Source organism: Aulonocara sp. 'chitande type north' Nkhata Bay, linkage group LG6 (assembly GCF_057382095.1).
Source record: "Aulonocara sp. 'chitande type north' Nkhata Bay isolate Kocher_YH1m ecotype deep benthic linkage group LG6, A_spYH_male_GT1.1, whole genome shotgun sequence".
NCBI classification, from domain to species: domain Eukaryota; kingdom Metazoa; phylum Chordata; class Actinopteri; order Cichliformes; family Cichlidae; genus Aulonocara; species Aulonocara sp. 'chitande type north' Nkhata Bay.
Genome location: NC_141349.1, coordinates 31,684,190 through 31,707,635, shown reverse-complemented (window position 1 = coordinate 31,707,635; position 23,446 = coordinate 31,684,190).

The window sequence follows — 23,446 nt, the reverse complement described above, 5'->3', positions numbered from 1 at the left end:
ACATGAAGAATAATCTTTCTGCTGGTTAGAAAAAAAAAATCACAGTTTGCAGGCTAAAATTACACACTAATCTTTCACAGCTACATTAGTGTATGCAAATTACAAGTTTAGATTACACTGCTTTTCAGCAAAACACACTTTTTCTGCTGTAAAGACCGTTTAAGCTATTAAATGATTGAGTCCTTTATAATGTGTATCCTCCGTGCAGGTACCCAAAAATCTAAAAATACAGCCCATTAACTTGCACAGCTTCCAGATGTGTTCATCTGTTTTGCACAATAGCTTGACATTCTTTTTTTATTTATTTTCTTTTTATTGCACTAAAATTAGCATGAATGCCACATGTAATACAATGTTTTACTCCCAGAACTGATAATGTGAGATGGCAACAGGTTCAGTCCTATAAACCTTGTAAACATCCATCAGAAGACCACCTCCAGTTCCAGTAAATACAGCCCAGTAATTAAAACAAGGTTAAATGAAATCTCAGAAATTAGATTTACTTTGACATTGTGGCCACTGCACTGCATATAAATTAATGCCAGTATTTACAGCAGCCATACATTTACAATTACCTTTAATGTCTGTCTTTTACCTTTAGACCTTTAATGCTCTTTAAAATACACCATCAACACAATTTATATTATGCACAGGAGAATATTTTGTTTGTAACTGGGTTTTGCATGTTCTGCAGTGAACCCTTGCTGCTATATGTCCCTTATTTCAAAATCACATTTATCTAGAATTCTCATCAAATATGAAACTGACTGAAAAACCATGTCACCAGCCACTTCAGTCATTACCTTGCTGGTACCAGACTCCACACTCTATTTCCTTCAGAAATGCCTTAATTCTTTGTAGCATGGATTCAACAAGGTCCCGGTAACATTCCTTGGGGATTTTGGTCTAAACTGACATGATAGCATCGCACACTTGCTGCTAAATATCTATAATGCAAATCTTCCACCACATCCCAAAGGTGCTATAGTGGACTGAGTTCTGGTGACTGTGAAGGCCATTTGAGTACCATAAACACTCTGATGTTCAGTAAGCCATTTTGAGATTATCAGAGCTTTGTCACACGGGGTATTATCCTGCTAGAAGCAGTCATCAAAAGACAGGCACATTGGGGTCATAAAGGGAGGTACGTGGTCAGCAATAATACCAAGATAGGCTGTGGCTTGTAAACAATACTAAGGTGCCCAGAGTGTGCCAAAAAAATGTACCACACCACAAAGGAGGACGGATCCGTGCTTTCATGTTGTTTATGTTAAATTCTGACCCTACAATGTCATACTGAAATGTGAGACTTGTCATCTTCTCTTATCCACAATAGAAGTTTCCTCTTCTTAGCTGACAGGAGTGGCACTTAATGTAGTCATCTGCTGCTGCAATCCATCTGCTTCAAGGTTCGACTTGTTGTGCATTGCGTACTTTGGTTATAACTGGTGGTTATTTGAATCAATCTTGCCTTACTATCAGCTTGAAGCACTCTAGCCATTTTCCTCTTACCTCTGGCATCAACAAGGCATTTTCATCCAGAGAACTGTTGCTCACTGGATGCTTGCTCCTTTTCAGACCATTCCCTGTAAACACTAGAGATGCTTGGGCGTAAAAAATCCCAGCAGATCAGCAGTTTCTGAAATGCTCAGATCAGCTCAGGTCATTATTTTTGTAAATATGAGTAAATCAGATGCCATCAAGTGGATTTCCGAACTGAAGTAAATATGTGGGGTTACTAGTTTCTTTCACTTAGAGGTAGCAAGAGTGTACTCAGGCTGCTTGCAGTCTAGCCTATGCCAGGATGTGCCTCTACCCCTGTGAAAAGAAAATATTTTCATAGATTTTAGGAAAAACCTGTAATATGCCTCAAAAGCATGAATTCTGCTCCAGTCCAAAAGCACACCAGCTGGGTTACATGATTGTTGTTGTTTAAAAAAAAAAAGAAGAAGAAGTGGTTATTATAGTTCTTTAGTACCTGCTAGTATTAATTTCCATGCATCAAGTTAAGCATTAAAATCAAAGAAATACACTTTGTGGCATTTTGTGAAGATGGCAGGTCTGACATTTCTGAGTTATTGGTGGTTCGGTTCTATAGATAGCAATTCAGATAAATTCTTTTCTGGAGCCTGTCTTTCATGTCTGCACTTTGTATCGCACACATACAACAACTGGTGAAGAACAGCATCTTTTTTAATTTTTTTATTTACAGTCTGAAATACAAAGAACTAATGATCTGTCCCTACCATCCTCTAATGGATTCAAGAGTTGGCTGCAGGTTGGTTGTGTTATTTTATCTGTTACTTTGTACTCTTTGGGGATATTGATATCTGGCATTTAAAAAAAGGCTATTGTTCATCATTGCCAATCATGAATAAACTATGTGGACTGAAATAACTTTTCAAAAAAGTCAGTTTTCTGAAATGTGTAAATTAGATTTATCTTCTTTTTTTCCACACAATTTTACCTTTCATTTAAATGTCTCTAATCTCATGCTGCCTGTAATTTTAAACAGCCTCACAGCCACTGGAGCCTTTTTCTTAGAAATGATGCTGCAACCTGCTGTCAGGTCTGATTTGACTCTGCTGTCTGATGTTCTTGGCTTATCTGACCTGTATTTCAACTACTGCTGTGCCACGACCAACTTTGAAAAAACTCTTCTGCTGTCTGTTGTTCAGGGCATGGTGTCACCTCACTGTGGATCAACCTTTCCTCCCATAGGCCACAAACACTTTCTCCAGGCACCCAGAGCTGTAATGATTATCATCAGAGACCTGCTGTAGTTGTTGCTGTTTTGTTGCATCACTGTCTGTGGTGTGTGCTTGTATCTCTTGAGTTTGTGTAAATGTATCAAAGTGTGTGTGTGTTTATCCATGAGTACATGCATGTTTTGTATTGTTGAATTTATTAGCTAAGGCATATTTGATTTATGGGGAAACAGCTGTGATAGACTGAGAGAAGTTAGAAGCAAGAATTATTTAGCAGTTTGAGTACTTCGCAGTAGGGCTGAACGATATATCGCATTTGCGATAATATCGCGACATGATCAAGTGCAATTTTCTAACCGCAAAGGCTGCGATTATACTCTGGACATGTCCAAATTCATGGGCTGCATCCTCCTGAGGCCGCATTTGTAGACCGATTACGTCACAGCGACGCGCCGAAGGCTGTCCAAATTACTACCATATCCCAGAATTCATAGCGCGGCCCAGCCAAACTCCAGTTTCCAGCAATGGCGGCCGCTACTAAGTTTTAAAATTACTCATACTAATCTTTCTGGGTCACAAAATAAACTTTTAACATATTTTCAGGCGAGAAAGTAGTTGTGTAAACATCAAATATCTGCTCGGTTTATCAAGATATCCCATATTTGCAAAAGTGCTTCGACGTTTTCAGAGGCGTCTGCTACCCACCAGCTCGACAGCTAGCCGGGAGCTCGAGGGTTACTGATGCGGCCGAGAACGGCACAACTCCCGGCACATCATTTTCAGATCACCGCGGAGTTTCGCTGCTCGGGTTAAACGTAATATATAAGTCACTTAGACAACCTAAAAATGTTATTGTTGGGCTTTTTTCAGTGTTTTGTTTGTTCGTGAGTAAATCGGTTTGGCTGAGATTAAAGTTATTAGATTAGATAAAATAAAACTTTATTAATCCCCCGGGTGGGTTCCTCCTTGGTTTTCACACAGCTGACTAAACGTCAAACAGAAAACTTATTAAACAGAAGTATGAGACAGTCGAGAATTTACACCAGTGTCTGGTTATATTTTAGATAGCAAGAAGCAGACGGCCGAGTTTAATAAACTCCACCGAGACAGCTGATTCAGAAGGCTAGACCGTCCAATTTCACGCCTTTAAATTTTAAAGGCGTGTGTGTGTTTATACAATTGCTATTATGTTTGCACTTTATGTGTAATGTTACTGACTGCAGAGATCAGTAAGATGTGTGTATTTTTTATTTATTAGTTTTATTTATTTAATATTATTTTTTAATTGAATGACTGTCTAGTAGTTCACAGATGTCGAAAAACTGAGTGTGGTAAAGCCACTGATTTTTTTTATGTATATTTCTGCAATCTGCACATTGTACTGACTTTCATTTTAATGTTTACACCAGGGTTCCTTGCCAGCACTTTATGCTCAGATGTTTGTAAGCTAAAAATAAACTATTGTGTATGTTCAAATATACTGTTGTGATTGAAGAAGTTAAATAAAAATGTCAGTCATCAATTCATGCATCACCTCATGTCATCATAACAGAGGTCTGTCTTCCAGGAAAGAACAGTTTAAAATTAATGTAATATAGTATTGGCCATACTATATGATGTATTGCTTGTCTTTGTTTAATAATACAGAAGACAAAGACCTTAAAAAATAATCGCATATCGCATCGCAATCGCAATATTGGGGCAAAAAAATCGCAATTAGATTATTTTCCATAATCGTTCAGCCCTACTTCGCAGTATTCTCTCCCTTTTTTTTCTTCTGTCACTTTGTAGCATTGTTGGCTGGCCGCCTTTGATAAGCTATTGTTTGTTCATTTTGTAGAACAGCCTATTAAACCCAAAATATGAAGAGCAAAGAAACAAATGACAGGAGAAAATAAGTATCTTTTATGTTAATTGGCAGTTCTTGTTTAAATTATTTGTCAGTTAAATTGTGTTGTAAAATAAATTAAAAAAAGTAGTGATGCAGTGGTTGGTACTGTTGGACTACATGTTCTCTATGTTCCTGCATAGGTTCTCTCCAGATACTCCCACCATCCAAAAACATGATTGCTAGGTTAACTGGTGATTCTAAATTGACTGTGGATGTGAATGTAAGCATGAATGATTGTCTGTCTCTCTGTGTTAGCCCCTGCCATAGACTGGTGACCTGTCCAGGGTGTAGCCTGCCATGACAGCTAGGATAGGCTAATTAATTGCTCCTGCCTTTTACGCTAATCACATCAGTGAGAAAAGCTATTTCAGGAGGAATCACTGGAGGATTGACAATAACTCTGTTTCCATGCACAAGTCTTTAACAACCACTTACGCTCATATTTTATTACCTGTTATTTGCTCATCAGTGCAAGTATTTAAGCAGCCAAACACATGGCAGCAACTCAGTGTATTTAGGCATTGTTTGAAGTAATGACTCCAAGTCCTGTTTTCTTTTGGTTTTCTGTGTTGGTGTATTTAAAGTATCCCAGCATATGGTGGACATAGAGAGTGGGTCTGAGTGGGTAAACCATCACAGAACCATCAACAATAACAAAAATGTTGTTTGTACAGAAGACTGCATGGAAGACGTGGAAAACAGAGGTTAGTGGAAGAGATCTGAATTTCATTTGCAGAAGTATCTGATCAAAGGCCACAGAGTACTGGGATTAAAGTTATGAAAACTTTAATTGACGATAAGGGGTAAAGAAAAGATTCAAGTCAGGTGACAGATCAAAGGTTCAGACCTACAAAACAAAACCAAATGTACACAATACCACGAAGTCACACTCCAGGAAGAGGGGAGCTTCCGTTCGCCTACAGGGACTGTTTGCATTAAACAACATGTAGACATGCTCAGGATGACCTGCTGAAGTTTAAACTGAGCATGAAAAAGGGTAAAAGACAGATGATTTAAGTGATTGGATAGATGATATGTGTCATATGGTTTGGTATGAATAGTTCCATATCTGTTAACGTGCTGGGATTTTTGCGCTGATAGGAAGGCAACAGCAACTCAGATAACTACACATTAAAGCCAAAACACACAGAAAAGCATCTCTGAACACACAACACATCAAACCTCAAATCAGGGTGCCACTCGTGTCAGCTAAGAACGTGAAACTGACGTTACAAGGGGATTTCTGTTGCAACATTCCGATCATAGGATCGGAATTTGGCTTAAAAAAATATGACATTTTGGGTGTATCCTGCCTTGTGTCAAAGGTTCAGGCTAATGTTGTGCAATTTTCTGCAAGATATTTTCTTGGCACACTTTGGGCCACTTACTATCCAACTGACCATCATTTAAATGCAACAGCATTTAAGTATTGTCGCTGATCATGTCTGTCTTTTTATAACTGCAGTCTACTCACCTTCTGATGGCTGCTAGCAGGAAAACACCGTCACAAAGCTCACATCATCTCAGGATGCTTTTTTGAACATGGCAATAAATTGTACTCACTGAACTCAAATGCCCTCCACCATCATCAGATCTCAGTCTAGTAGAGCAACTTTGGTATGTGGTGGAACGGAAGATTGGCATCGTGGCCAAAAGTCTGCAGCAACTGTGTGATGCCATCATGTCAATTTTGTTCAAAATTCCTGAGGGACATTTTCAACACCTTGGAAAAAAACAAAAAACAAGCCTCTAACCCAATGTTAACAAGCTGTACCTAATATAGTAGCCATTAAGTGTATATCACCATTTACTTGGCACTGCATGAAGATAAGCCTGGGTTTGGCCTCAAACATAATCACAAATGTATATCATAGCAGCCTTACAAGAGAAAGGGACAGAGTAACTGCAGAGTCTGTTTAAAAAAAAAAGTATTAAAAGAAAGTGTTTAAAGATAACATAATATTTTGGTGTTGATATCTTATGAGATGCAGGGTTCAGAAGAACCATCTACCACATGTGTGCTTTTGCTTGCAGGGGAACTCATCTATTTCATCTATATTTCTGATAAAACCCTGATAACCACGACCACTATGGGAAAAATCTTTTTAAAAAAAAACCTTTTGTGTGTGGGTGTATATATGTGAAGTCAAGGACAGAGTAGATGTAATGTTATCTATACTGTCAAACTTTCATTATCTTCTTATGAAAATCCCTACATGTTGCGATTAAAAAAAAAAATCTTAAAAGTTCCTTTCACTCTTTTTCACTTAACTTTTTAGCACCACCATGAACTCACTATTAAATTAACTTTCCCGTTCCTTGGGCTATGTCCAAAAACTTGCAAAACTACATTTCCATCAGTCTTACTTTAACTTTCTTTAGTTCATATGTGGCGTTTGGGTTTAATTCCTTTAGCAAGTGTTGCTGACTGTAATTGATGTAAGAAAGCAGAAAGATTAAAACCTTTGTAGACTGTAGATTTAATGCTTCATCTGTGCCTCATTTTGTATTCACAGATCAGTGAAAATGCAAATCCATTGATCCCACCCCAGCAATCCAGAACCAGCTCATACTTATTTGCATAGAATAGAAACGAAGAACTGTGTCCAAAATACACAACTACTGGGAATGGTCCTAAAGTCTGCTACACATATATAATTTTCTTTTCTCTACACTGAATACCTACAGGACTTTGGGGAGTAAATCATCATTTATATTACTAGCTTGTATCTTTTACTCTGCATGACTTGCATATAGTTTGAAGAATCTGGAGATAAATGATAAATGGACTGGTACCTCTATTCAGTTGAGCACTCAAAGCACTTTCTTACTACAAGTCTCATTAACCCAATCACACACTCATTCATACAGTTCTTTTATCTACATCTAAGCACTTTCAAACACATTCCCTCTCTCTCTCTTTCTCTCATGCACACACACACACACACTTCAATAGATGCATTGGGAGCACCTTGAGGCTCTGTATTTTGTCCAAGGATACTTTGGCATGTGGGTTAAACAAATCAGGGATCGAGCCACCAATCTTTCAAATAGGAGATGACCCACTCTGCCACGACCCACTGAGTCACGGCCACCTTGCCCATAACATAACCAACGCACAACTCCTTTCTCATCCATACCTTTGCTGTAAAAAACACTCTTCCTATCTTCACAAAGATCCTGCAAGAGACACGAGTCAACTTCCACAGCAACTTTTCTCTTGCAGCGATCTGAAGAGCTGTTATCAGAACCTCCATCCTACAACACCACATCTCCAGCAACCAGTGCCCTGAGACCCAGTTACAAAGTACGCTTATATCATTGTGAAAAAGTGTGTACGTGTGTATTTATTTAAGTCGTGTGTATGTGAAAGACAAGAAAATTAGAGGGAAAAACAAGGTTGCTACACAAGCTGCTAGACCCAAATTGCATTTGCATTTTCCTCTCATGTTTTCTAAATATAACTTTTACAGCTTTTAATTACTTTTTTTTTTCAACAGGATTTCTCTACGTGGTTTTTTTCTTTGAAAAAGATCATTTTCTTTGCAGTCACTGACTTGAGAGGGTTAGTGAAGTTTTTTTTTTTTATCTGGCAGTGAGCCTGTAATTGCACTTTGTCATGCACACATATACAAAGAGACACGCTCACGGGCAGACACCTACACAGCTGTATTCGCACACGCACTCTGTACCATGCAGCATATAATTACATGCTGTTACAGTGACGGCCTTGGGGCCTGTCAGCCTGCCGTTGGTTCTAATACCTCAAGTGGGTACACTGTGTTGCCCAGTAATACAGGCTCACATATGCAGTCACGCTGATACCCAGCTGGAGTAGGACGGTTAGGTTTCAAGGCTGACTCTTGACATTCCTGATTCATTTTCTGTGAAGTGTACTTGTCCTACAGCAACATGTAATACACAGTAATTGTCACTACTCTTTCTAACTCACTTTAACTCACCCATTCTCACCAAATTATCAGAGCCTATCAATCTTTCTCTCCATTTCCCCTTTCTGTCCTATCTAAGGACATGGAGAAACAAGATGGCGCGGCCACGTCCAGACGCCTTCCTGACCGCTCCGCTCCGACTATCCACTTTTCTTATTTTTTACCTATTTTTTGCTCTGGTTTACATCCCAAAATCCTCTAGTCTTATAGTATACGACAGCGGATCACTTGTAAACATCGGTGCCAAGGTTGCACATCTAATCTTGGACACTTTTAAACCTGACCCTTCCTGGCCGCCAGAGATTCTACGCGGCGCGGAGAACAACAAAGGACGGGCCTCTCATCTGAGGCACAGAACAAAGAAGCGCCGGGGAAAACGCGCTGGTATTAGGAACAGACTGAGACAGCAGGCGCACTGCCCAGTATCCTACTGGCCAATGTACAATCCATGGAGAACAAGCTCGATGACCTAAGAGCAAGGGTCACCTTCCTTTTTTTTTTTTTTTTTTTTTTTTGGGTCACCTTCCAACGTGACATGAGGGACTGCAACATTCTGTGCTTCATGGAGACATGGCTGACCCCCACCGTGCCGGACCAGGCCGTAACTCCGTCGGATTCATTCTTTGTGCTCCGCGCGGACAGAACGGCAGAGTCGAACAAAACCAAAGGTGGGGGAGTGTGTTTCATGATAAACAGAAAGTGGTGTGATGCCAGGAGCATTTCTACTCTCTCCAGCGGCTGCTCGCCACATCTGGAGTTCCTGAGCATTAAGTGCCGCCCTTTCTATCTGCCCCGTGAGTTCACCTCAGTCATCGCCACGGCGGTCTACATCCCACCCCAAGCGGACACAGGTATGGCTTTGTCCGAATTACATGATGTGCTGAGCTCGCTTCAAAACAAGGACCCGGGCGCAGCCCTCATTGTAGCAGGAGACTTTAACAAAGCGAACCTCAGACAAGTCATGCCAAACTTTTACCAGCATGTCTCGTGTCCAACAAGAGGGGATCGGATTTTGGATCACTGCTACACGCCATACAAGCAGGGCTACAAAGCTGTCTCACACCCGGCTTTTGGGAAGTCTGACCACAACGCCATCTTCCTCATTCCCCAGTATAAACAAAGCATACGGAGGGAAGATGTGACCAAGAGGGAGGTAAAACGGTGGACTGCCCAATCAGAAGCTACGCTACAGGACGCACTCAACGACGTAGACTGGGACATGTTCAGAGCATGCGCAGTCGACATCAACGAGTTTACGGAAGTAGCAGTATGCTTCGTCAATATGCTAGCGGAGGAGATTATCCCCACTGCGAGAGTCACCACATTCCCAAACCAGAAACCGTGGATGGACAGATCGATCCGCACTGCAGTAAACGCCAGGACCGCCTCCTACAACGCGGGTCTCGCCACTGGCGATATGAGCACCTACAAAGCGGCCTCATACGCCGTGCGGCGCGCGGTGAGAGATGCCAAACGCCGGTACCGGGAACGTGTGGAGTCCCGCTTCCACCAGGGCGACACACGGAGTATGTGGCACGGACTACGCACCATTACGGACTACAAAGCCAGGGACACTACGCCGATCAACGCCGACTCTGCATTCACCAACGAGCTGAATCGGTTCTACGCCCGTTTCGATGTTAGCCAGGCGGCTAATGCTATCTACCGCCTGACTACCGAGGACAGTGACGTCATCAGCGAGAGACCGGTGACCAGCATCGCAGAGCATGACGTCCGAGCGGCACTGAGGAGAGTGAACACAAGGAAAGCGGCGGGGCCAGACGACATCACCGGCCGTCTGCTGCGCTGCTGTGCTGACCAGCTAGCAGGTGTGTTCACTTACATCTTCAACGAGTCCCTGGCGAAGTCTGTGGTCCCCACATGCTTCAAAAGATCCACCATCATCCCTGTGCCCTGAACGATTACCGGCCAGTTGCACTGACCTCGGTAGTAATGAAGGTGTTTGAGAGGCTGCTGAAGAACATCATCTCCTCCTCCATCCCAGACACCACAGATCCGCTGCAGTTCGCCTACAGATCCAACAGATCCACAGAGGATGCCATCGCCCACGTCCTACACACCACTCTCAGCCACGTGGACAAGAAACAGGGTAACTATGTGCGAATGCTGTTTGTTGATTACAGTTCAGCGTTTAACACAATAGTGCCCTGCAGACTGTTCACAAAGCTGAGGGATCTGGGACTTAACAGCCGTCTGTGTGCATGGGTGTTGGACTTCCTCACTGGCAGAACTCAGGTGGTGAGGGTGGGCAGGTGCTTCTCCAACAGCATCACCATCAACACAGGAGCACCTCAGGGATGTGTCCTCTCGCCACTGCTCTACTCCCTCTACACTTCAGACTGTGTGGCCACCCACGGCTCCAACACCATTGTGAAGTTTGCTGACGACACAGTGGTGTTGGGTGCCATCTCCAACAACGATGAGGCGGCCTACATGGATGAAGTGAAGAATCTGGCATCGTGGTGCCAGGACAACCACCTCCAGCTGAACATCAGCAAGACCAAGGAGCTGGTGGTGGACTTCAGAAGGGGTCAGCACAGAGACTACAAGCCCATCATCATCAATGGAGCTCCAGTGGAGAGGGTGCAGTCCTTCAAGTATCTCCACATCTCCTCAGACCTGACATGGGCTGCCCACATTCAGGTCCAGACCAAAAAGGCTAGGCAGCGCCTGTATCACCTACGACAACTGAGGAAGTTCAGGGTCTCTCCAAAGATCCTCAGGATTTTCTATACAGGCGCTGTGGAGAGCATCCTCACACAGAACATGACACCCAACCTGAAAATTTGTTTTTTGTAACCACAACATTTTCTGATACAGTCTGGCAAAAAACAGCAACTGTGCTCAGAATTCAGTTGTATTCAAAAGTAAAACGATCACTCTCAGATAAAGTTAGAAACCACAGAGTCTCTCATCCGTGTAGCCTGCACGATGACCTCTGCTCCTCCCGATGGTTGCTGTTGCTATGGCAGTCTTCCCAGTTTGATTTAGTTATGGACGCTGAAACTACTGTAACTGTTTCAGGGTCCTGTACTACCAAACAAGTTCAACGTACCCAGGGTGCCTTTCTGTTATCTGGATTCTCTTATCTCAGCATCAGCAGTCAGGACAAGCGGTCACACAAAGCCAGCTATCAACTAGGTAAATTAACCCAGGGTTTCCCCTGTGCATTCCCATGAAAGGGATGGCAATGGCAGCATCACAAAAATATGGATAAGCGTATTGATAACAGAGCGGCTTATTTTATGATGGGGAAAAATATGAAAAGGCAAAACGTATAATACAGAGAGAAAGTAACACAGCTGTCACACAAAAACAGTGGCATTATGGAAAAACACTGTGCAGCAGTTTAGAATTATAAGCACTAAATGAACATTACTATATTAATTTGAAGTTAGAAAAAAGCCTGCAAAAATGCAGAATGTTTAACTTTACAGACTTTTCACCACTCTCTCATTAAGACACAGGAGAATCTGATGGATGTTTAATTAAATTAATGTTTAAAAAACAGTTTTAGGTGTCATTCCTGCTTCAGCCTCGGTTGTGTTTAACAGTCTTAGAGTAAAGAATAAATACAAAACACGAACTCAGACTTGGTCTATGTACACATTTGATATAAGTTCAACAATTACAAAAATTTGCTCTGTTTTAGGATGATTTATTAATGTTTTTAGAACAATAAAATTGCTGAGTGCCATTAAAAAAACTATAAAGTAACAAGGTACACCTAAAAATCTATATTGATTAGTGATCATCATGCAGGAAAGACAGACTTTAAATGCTATTAAATTTAGACTCTTTAAATTTAGACTTTAGACTCTCCATCTATCTGCCCACAGAGATCTGACTCTTTCAGGAATGCTGGTGCTACGTTCTGAAAACTGACTGGTCAGTAGATGGTGATTTCATATTTGCTGATCTTTAATCTGAGATTTAACCTGTTCTGAAGTAGGTTAGGTCTACAGCACAAGTTACCAAGGCAATATTCTCTTGTGAGAAGTGAACCATCTTCATAGTGCAGAAAACCAAGTGTTAATCATGAAATTATTTGGACAAGATGAAATCCTGCATCTGAGTACATTTCTCAGGTGTATGTAGACATGGTAAAAAAAAAAAACAACCCATCTATGTGGTATTTTGTGGTGAAACTTGAATGTATGAAGTGGTACAATATGGTACTTTTATGAGACTGGCCAATGCTATATGTACAAACCTAAATTGATACAATTTGTAGCGCTTTACCATGACTTTACCACATAATATACTGTTTGCTTGAAATGCCACACTTTATTTAAGGGAAATAAGAAATGTGAGAATTGTGACCAAAGAGCTTTTATTCACTTATTCACAAAAAAAACAAACGAAACTAAAGAAATCAGTAGCCTGGAATGGAAACAGAAACTAGGCAAAAAGCTGTGTATGCTTATAATAAAGGACTGTGCAAATGGATAATGTTGGGAGTGGTCTAAGAGGGCACTAGGGGTCAGTAAAACCTTAAATGCTAGGACTACATAAAGCATCAAGCTCTGCTTAAAAACCTGGCCTCCATGTTTTTTGTCAGCTATAAAATTTAAGTACTTATATATATTTTTCCTGCTTTTCAATAACCATTTACAACAAAATAGCATACTTCCCATTTGTCTTGTGTTTTTTCTGGCTCTTCTACTTGTCTGTTCTCCTTTTGAAGGATCTCTAACCTCTTTGAGATCCTGTCTTCCCACCTTCTCAGCCCAGTCTCCAGTTTCCCCAGAGATGCTTCTTTAACAACCCCCCAGGGCCCTGGCAACCAAGACAGCTGTGGTTCCAGAGGCACAGCAGAGACAGTTGCTGTACATCTACAATACAGAGATGCTGAGCAAAAATAGCTATTATGCTGAGAAACCAAGTCTGGTTCATGCTGCATGCCCACATACACAGATAATACATAAGTAATACTGTGTGTGGTTTGTGACAAGCAAAGAAATGGTTACCACAGTTACAGGAGAGTATTGTGTAAAATGTGAGACCTTATTTGCATATTTGTAATTTGCATATCACATATGTTTTTTTTTAAGCTGATGAGGAGCAAAGTGTCTGCACAGCCTCTCTGTTGATTGACACACTTAAACAATTATCTTTTTTATGACTTTAAATGACTTTACAGTGATAATAATTTTCCTAACTATGCCGTAACCACTAATTGCCTAACCACAATGTCAACCTTGACATTGAAGGAGCAGCCACACAGGTGGTGATTCATTTGTTTCCTGTTGCTTTGTAGCTGAGGGATTATTGCTGCCAAAAATTCCAGGCTGCGGTTGCCCAGGCAAGCCTGTAATCTATTTGCAAGCCATCATATTAAAATTAAAGATATCCTTCACTTTCACTGTTAGTCATTTCAATCACTGGTATTCAAGTTAAGAAAAGTTCAACCCAGCCACTTCATCTCCATCATCACCAGCAGATAATTTGCCTATTATCACTCGAAGTCTGCCATTTTGCCATTAGACACTGTTGTTCGTGCAACAGAGTATTATAAGTATTACTAGAGACAACAACAGTAATACACATACACACACAAATATTTACCGTAATTGTCGGGCTATAAGCCGCTACTTTTTGCACAAGCTTTGAACCCTGCGGCTTTTAGTCAGGTGCGGCTTTTCTATGGATTGTCCATGAGCGGATTTGTTTTGTTTGTTCCGCTGTTGTACGGCACTACGTTGCCTGGCGGAAGGATCGAGGTTCAAGAGTGGTATGTTGGTCACATGTCCATCCGCCAGGCAACGTAGTGCCGTACGAAGTAGCGCGAAAAACAAACTTCAAAGTAGCGCTATGCGTTCAGCGGGAGGTGTGGATGATGAGCGGTGATAAACTTGCGAAAAGCAAGTTATGCCCAACTCCACCGGTGGATTCTGACAGCGTGGAAAAGTGTGAAAACATCCACGATCACCAACGGATTTCGAAGGGCTGGACTGCTGCATGATGGAGAGGAGGACACCGCCACGGCCCTTCTGAGGGTGTTCGACTCTGACACTGACAACGAGGATTTCTTTGGTTTTGAAAGTGACAATGAAAGAGAGAAGCGGAGAGTGGATGACGAAGCCATCCTGAACCTGTTCGTTTCCGACACTGGAGGAGAGGACTTTGGTGGTTTTAGTGCGCAGGAAGAAGAGAAAGATGGTGGTGAATGACTGACTTTTCTTCTTGATAAAGCCGTGTCACTGCACCTGAGCCTAAAAGGTAGTCTGAATCTATTTTCTGGTGTGCTGTAGGTTATTATGTACTACATTTGTTACTCATTTATGAAGCACAGTACATGTTTTGTACTTGTAATTACCGGTACTTGTACATATACCTAAAAAGTTATGCAAATATGTACTCATAACTTGTTTTTCAAAATATTAATAAAAGTGATGTCACCAAACAGCCGTCTCTTTCCTGACAATTCGCTTTGTGCATATTCTCTTACATATGATAAGTCAACATTGAAACACCTGCGGCTTTTAGTCAGGTGCGGCTAATGTATGTACAAAACAGGATTTTCCCCTGATTTTAGCTTGTGCGGCTAATATTCAGGTGCGCTCTGTAGTCCGGGAAATACGGTATTTATATACATTCAATCAATCAATCAATCAATCTTTATTTATAAAGCACTTTTCATACAAAAAAAAATGTAGCACAAAGTGCTTTACATAGTTAAAAGCAGCCCACCCCACCCTCCAACTCACTCCCCGCACTCTCATTAACATAAATGATGTGAATACACACATATCCCCCCCCACACACACACACACACATACACACACGCGCACACTTAAAGAGTAAAAATTGGGCTGGGCTCGCATGAGCCAAGTGAGGAAACACTATAACAGGGAGCCGTCTGCACCGGGAGCCGGTCACAGACCGCAGCCTCCAGGCTGGGCACACAGCAGGAGGGAGGCCAAGGAGCCCCCCAGCCAGGCTGAGAGGACCCCCAGAGACCCAGCAGCCACAGTCGATCACAGCCCCGGTGCAGAGAGCGCCCTCTGAGGAAACACTGGAGATATGACACAATAGGATATATACAGGGTAAAATGATAAAATAAATAAGAACAGGATACAATATAAATATAAATATAAATAGAGTAAGAAGGTTAAAAAATGAATAAGAATAAAATCAATAAATATTAGGTAAAGTCTAAATTAATAATAGAATAACAGGATAAAATAAATAAGCATAAAATAAATAAACGCCAAGTAAAAGCTAAATTAAAAAGGTGGGTCTTGAGCCTGTTCTTAAAAACATGTACGTTCTCTGCGGCCCTGAGCTCCTCCGGCAGGCTGTTCCACAGACGAGGACCATACCACTGAAAAGCTGCCTCTCCGTGAGTATGTGTCCTGACTTTAGGGACAATCAAAAGGCCAGCACCAGAGGACCTCAGGGTCCGCGAGGGTTCGTATGGTAAAAGCAGATCTGAGAGATAAGAAGGCCCAAGACCATTAAGACATTTAAAAACCAATAAAAGAACTTTAAAATCGATCCTGAAACACACGGGGAGCCAGTGCAGCGATTCTAAAACCGGTGTAATGTGGGCCCGCCCTCTGGTCTTCGTCAGCACACGAGCTGCCGAGTTTTGCAAAAGTTGTAAAGTTGAAATATTCTTCTTAGGAAGACCAGAGAGCAGGGCATTACAGTAATCAATGCGACTGGTAATAAAAGCATGCATCAGCATCTCCGTGTTGGCCCGAGAGAGAATAGGGCGGACTCTGGCTATATTTTTTAGATGATAAAATCCAATTTTGGTTACATGTTTAACATGTGGGATAAAACCAAGCTCAGAGTCAAAAATAACACCCAGGTTTTTCACTTGTAGCGAAGGACATAGTGAAAATGCCTGTAATTTAGACAAGAGTTTCTCTCTCTGAGCCTCGGGACCGACGATTAAAACTTCAGTTTTGTCCTGGTTAAGCTGTAAAAAGTTTTCTGCCATCCAAGATCGTATATCTAAGATACAGTTAAAAAGGGCATCCATTGGTCTGGTGTCATCAGGAGACACCATAGGATACTGACTACTGAATGGATCAATCATCAACCACCTCCTCTACATGGATACACCAGAAGTAAACAAGATATCTTTTCACTCATCCTCACCAGCATATACAGCATCAACATTGGAATGTCATTTGGACTAGAGAGGTGTAGTCGGATGGTAACAAAGAGAGGGAAGGTAGGCAGAGCTGAGGGGATTGAACCACCACACTACAACTACTTGGGAATTCCATGGGCAAATGGGAACTACAAAGGGGATTTTAGGCAACAACCAGATACTTGCAGAGAGTCAGACATGTCTTGAGGAGTCAGCTGAATCGTAAGAATAAGATCTGGGAAATCAGCACCTACACCCTGCCCGTGATCAAGTACCCTGCTAGGATAATAAGCTGGCCAAAGGAGGAGATACCTCCACCGACATCGAGATAAAGATGCTCCTGATCATGCATGGAGAGTTTCACCTCAAATCCAGCAAAATGAGACTGTACGCTAAGCAAAAGGAGGGAGGCTGAGGATTTGTGACTGCCGAAAGCATTCTCCAGGATGAGAAAAAAAACATCCATTAGAACATTTGGAAGATGGCCACAACTGACCGTGTGCATAGTGAATGCCTCACGAAGCAGAAACCAGAGAAGGACAAGGAGCAAGTTGAAGAACCATCCTGAAAGGATAGGCCCCTGCACAGTATGTACCACCGGCGGATACAAGTCCAGAGAATAATTTCCCAACGGGGTTTAATAAAGTATACATAGTTATACTATACTTTATTAAACCGCGTTGGAAAATTACTCTCTGCATTTAATCTATTCAGTCAGTGAAGCAGTGGGCAGCCACCAATCCAGCGCCTAGGGAGCAGTGTGTAGGGATGGTACCTTGCTCAGGGGTACCGCAGGGTACGTTCAGTGGATTTGAACCCCTGACCTTTCAATCATGGGTTGAACAATCTACCTACTGAGCTATCTCCTATATAGGAGGAGCTATATAAAAAGAGAGAGGGAGAGAAGAAGCAGGAGTCTTTTATTATCCAGTGAGTTTGCCAGAAAATGGACGATAATAGCTGACCTCGTATTTAGCAGCTCACCTGGCTCACCGCCTTTCTACTTTTTTTATACACCCCTGCCTATGACATCTTGAAACCTGAGCTTGTTCAGTTAGTCCACTGCTTCAGGACCTTTAGTTCTCAGTAGCAGTAATCTGCTGAGCTCTCCTCTCAAAGTCCTTGTCAGTGCACTTTTTTTTCCAGGAGGTTGTACAAATTACACATTGACAGCACAGGCACTGCATGGAGGAGTGGAATTTGAAAGCGAGTAGAGTAGAGCAGTGCACGCTCCCACGGGCATGTTAGAGTCATCAAAAGTAAATGCTATCTGAACTGGTGACATCATTATGAGGAGTGTAACATGGTCTGTGAGGCCATACCATGTAATTCAAACTGTATGGAGTTAAGAGAAAAGGGGGCAGGACAGTCCCTCCTGTTTTTCGAGTACTGCTCACCACTCTGTCTGAAGGCTGATAAGGTCCTCCATGATGCAGTACACCAAATGCGTGTCAAACTGCATGGCAGTCATCTTATTCCACAGCAGGGGAGGTTAAACCGTGTTAAAGCTGTTGGAGAATTTAAAGGACATAGTTCTGATAGTGCACCCTGACCTGTCGAGATGGGTGTAGACACAGTGGAGTAGGTGTGTCGTTAACCCCCACATTGGATTGGTACATAAACAGCAGGGTGTCTAATGAAGACCCAACCAGTAACTAGGGGGAATTTAGGATAGGTCTGTCATAAGCCTTCATGATATGTCAACACTACCAGCTTGTAAGTGTTTTCTGCCTCCTGTATGACACACAGCTAAGGGCACATCCTGTCTTCCAGATAGCGTCATTATGCCGCCCACCGTACCAAAAGTCTCTCTTTTTATGCAGACTTTGGGTGGTTGTTAACATTCTGGACAAATAGTATCCTGCAGCAGCAATGCGCCATGGAAAATGGAGTTTAAAATGTGATGAGGAGGGACCCTGGCCAAGTGCCAGCTCAAAAATGAGCTGCGAGTAAGAACATGCTGTTTGTGTACCTGCCTCTGTGTTTACATGATGGTGTAAAATATCCATGTTCATTGTGTGCGTGCTACTGTTAAGCTGAGGCATCTTCCTTGGGGGGCTCAACCCGGGGTAGCGGTCATGTCCGGTTAGGGGCTCTGTTGGCTCTCCGGTGACTGTTTCCTCGCGACATTCACATTACTCACACTCTCATTACACATACATATAGGATCTTGGGGGTGGGCACGATACACGGAGTCCAAAGTACCATCAGGGTGTACACCCCACCCCTGGCATCGTTGCCCACCTCTCAATTTTAAATACACGTAGACATTGAGGGCTAGCAGGAGGGACCATGCGCTTACCTGCTGCTCTCTGGCAGGTAGCTCCATGCCCTCCTGGGTTTTAAATGCACCTTAGAACACACATGCATCAACATTACAATGAGCGGGTGGAGGGAGGTTTGGAGTCTTCTCTCACCCCCGTTCTCTGCGACCTGCTGGAGCAGGGGGGCTAGGAGGAGGAGTTGGCCGTCCGACTGCGGTCTGGAGTGTGGAGCCTTCCTGCTGCTGCGGAGTCGGGGCGGTCTGCCTCCCCCCACCGCAGGGAAAAGGGAAACACCACCTGGGTCTGGGTGCAGTTCCCCCCTCCAGGGGAGAGGGCACCTAGACCCGGTTTGTAGAGTACGCTTGGGGAGTGTGATCGTGTGTACAACGTCTCTTTATGTCTGTCTCCACGTTGGTTGAGTGTGGAGTAAGTGCATATGAGAGCATGAGGGTGGGAATGGATGTTTGTATCTGTGTGTGCCTGTATGTCTGTGTCTATATGTCAGGTTGGGTGTCAGGCGCCACCTCTCTGGGGACATCTCAGGCCCTCCAAGGTTTGGAGGCCTATCTCCCCCTACCACCACTTCCCCTGCCAGTGGCGGACCCCCTCAGACATCGGTGCATTGGTGGTTCTTTGTGTCCGGGGATGGGCGTCCAGGTACACACCGGCTCACTCCTTGGCGGCCGCTTATCGGGGCCTGGAGCCTGGGGCTCGCTCGGGCCACTTCGGAGGTGGGGTGCCCCCGGCCTCTCGGCCTGGGGCTCGGTCACTCAGGCGCAGCTGGCTGCCGGCGGAGCTCACGGGCGCGTCACTGCAACTCCCCCTGGCTTCTGCTCCGCGGCTGCTGAGTGAGCCCTCATCTGGGACTCTCCTCAGCTCTTTCCGGGACAGTGGCGCAGCTGCCCCTCTGTTGGTCTTCCTTGGTCTCTTGTGTTCTGGGGGCCTCTGGATGTCTGGAGTTTTGATCTCCTCCACACCTGCTTCACGCCCTGGAGGACGGGGCTGTGGCCCCCCCACACCCTCTAGCAGATTATTACATGAAGGAACCTTTAAAAAAAAAAAAAAACAAGCGCGTCCATGCTCACAGGTGTACACACGGGTGATCACACCCACAAACTGAACGACACAGGAAATCATTCCTGCCTGTGGCCATCTCCCTGTACAACGCATCCACTTAACACACTGTTTGCTGCTACAACTACACATGTTTCTTTTCCAAATATTTATTTATAAGTGACTTATGTATGTATGTATGTATATATATGTATATATTGTACTATTCTTAGTTAGCGTATTGTCTGTCTTGTCTTAATGTTGGTTTAAAATGGAGCACTGTAACAAAAAATAATTTCCCCCAGGGATCAATAAAGTATTCTGATTCTGATTCTGAAACTACACCCTTTTTGGCTCCTACCTCAAAGCACACTGTGTTCTGTTGATCTTATGTGCTGCACAATAATGTTTAACATTTAGTATTTACTGTCATATTCCCATATATCATTGTGATGTTGTTTATTCTATTACTCTTGTTCTCTTCTGCTTGCTTTCTTTTTTCTTTCTCAGCAGGTGATCCAGGTGATTGATATATGCATTTTTTATTCTCTGCCCGTTCTGTTGGTTTTTGTCTTTTGCCCTTCTCCCCCGTCCCTCTTCTCAGCTGTTTCTCTTTCCCTCTTTCTTTCTCCCCTTCTTTCCCCCAGTCAAGTCTGTCCCGTATTCAGTAAGTGAAAATAAAATAAACAATAAAAGGTGAATCAAATGGACCATTACGGCAAGGCTGGGATGGTCAGTTTGGTAAAAAAAAAAAAAAAAAAAAAAAAAGCTGATTGCTTATGCAGCTCAGCCCGTTATCTGTTCTCTCCATCGTAACAAACAATCTGCTAAATAAGACCTGTCAGTCAAAAACAGAAAATAAAATGCACACAGAAAGAAAAAACTGACATTTTGTTTAAAGGTGGTTGGAATTTGTGTTTATATGAGTATAAGTACATGTTACTAGCACACTGTATGTAGCTGAGGAGAAAAAAAGGAAGTTTATAAATAATGAGTCACATAGAAACATGCTGCAAATGTCTCTATTTTTGATGGCAGATGCAAAAAGTAAACAAAAATAAGCTAACCTTCCTAATAAAGTAAGAAAAAGCAGATAAAAATGACAAAACAAAACAATGAAAAATGACAAAAGCCTCAGTACTGTTCTATATTACACATTTCATCAACCCACATACAAACACATATGTATTTACTGAATATGCATAGGTCAACAGCATCCCATTAAAACCTAATAAAAGATAATAAATAAATAAATATGCACATGCAGATATACACACTGACTTATGCAGTATACTGTACATGCAGGCTCATTACAGAGTGAATACCACCTCATCTTCTGACTTTATATTGTTCTCATTAGTTCAAATATCAGATCAGTGAACTGAATGGTAATGGAGGATTGAGCAAGGAGGCAAATGTCAGATGGGAGGAAACTGAGAATGAGAATAGAAAGTAAAGGGTGAAGGGATCTTGAGAGAAGATGAGGGGGAGAAAATAGCCCAAACAGGTGATTTAGCATCTGCTGGCAGCTTTATTCTTGGGCAAAAATGCCAGAGAAGACTTGTTGCTTTGCTAAAAGTAGCATGCATGTCTGTCTGTAAAAAGAATGAAAAAGAAAAAATTCTAATTAAAGATATAAATGTTACTTTGTCTCAGACTTTTGTCTCGCAGATGATGCAGTATGGTTATGTTGAGGAGCAACAATTTGTTATATGACATATTTTATAAGCATTTCTCCAAATTGAAAAAGCCTCAAACTGGGACAAATAACAGAATTATATGTCAAGATGCAATACTCTGCTCCATAGTCACAGATGCAATCACTCAGTCAGTGTGAGTTTGTACATCATTACCACAATTGGAACTGACTTCAGGGGTCTTCTGGGAGATTTCTTTGGGAGCTACAATTATAATTTAGATAAGGATAAGGGTTACACAGAGCATGTGCTTTCTGACTGTCATGGAGACACAAAGAAGAAAATCGGATTCTTCCATTAATTCTAAATTAGGCATTACTAATTAGCAGCAACAGCATTGTGACTATTTTGGTATTTTTGTCACACAGGGTTGATTCTGTTACTCTGAGTTTCTTTTTTCTATACTGTTCTTATACAGAACTTGATACAGAATCTCCTTCAGATTAATACCTTTAGTAGGATGAAGCAAAGTCATTCACATTCACAATAGCTTTTAATATAGCAAAGGTCTGTACTGAAAAGATTCAATGGTAATTTTATACTTCTGATGCTATTTTTAAATGCTTTTAGGGAAATCAGAAAACTCAATAACAGTTTAGTTAAGGAGCAAGCTCATGCTGGGAAAAGAAATCTAATGTTAACTCTATAATTACAAGCAATGTAAATACAAAAATGCATTAATACAATTCCATTCTCTTTTTGTCTAATTACATAGTGTACAAACTTTTCAACTAATAAAGTCTAACCCATAACAGAGTGCAAGGATACTTGTGACGACACACCATCGAGTATTTCGAGGTAGTCATTTGGAGAGATTACTACATGGAAAACTGTGCCTAATTATGACACAGTGGGTCTCATTACATTTCTTAAAATAGTAATTTTCATAATATATTTAAGCTTAAGTAAAAAAAAAAAATCTCAAGCTGTGATGAATTTTCTTATATGTTTGGAGGCCCGAAGAAAGCAACACTGTCACTGGCATTTGAATGACTGATGGGATTTTCTGGTATAATCAGGCTTAGTGGGTATTCTCTCTGATGTACATGTGCTAATAATGTTAATTTAGGACCAAGATTAAAGGTTTCCACACCTTTACCTAATCTGCCTTCAACAGCAGAATGGATGTTGCACAGCTTAAACTTCTCATACCATTAAATGGTTATTTTCATTTTCAGAGAAGCAGAAGGAGACAGAGGCAAAATTAATCGAATGAAGTGGCCTGGTTGTATCATTTATTGGCATCTGAATATGACCAAGCTCAGGGCTCTTACCTAAAGGCAAGCCTTATGACTTTTGTAGGATAAATGAATGGGATAACAAACTGACACAGAATGCTGTTTCTGGATGGTACTGAAAAGGCTCTTTGGTTTCCTCTCACAGTCCAAAGACATGCTCGATAGGTTAATTTTTGAAATTCTAAATAGGCCATGGTGTGAATTTGTCTGCTTCAGACCTGTGAAACAGACTTCCAACCTGTTCAGGATGCATCTGCCTCTCACCTCGCCCACTGTCAGCTGGGATAGGCTTCAGCGTCCTGTGCCCTTGGATTATATAAGCAGTTAAAGAAAAAGAAATGGAGTAGAATGAAAGAGAGGGGACAGAATGAAAGGGTTATTTGAGGAACATATGGTTGAAGTACAGTTCATGTGAAAAAGTTGAGCCCACCCTTATGTTGTCTTGATATGTACTCAATCATCCAGGTAAGAAAAAGTTGATTCTGTTCACCTGGAACATTTTCAGTGGGAGAAATG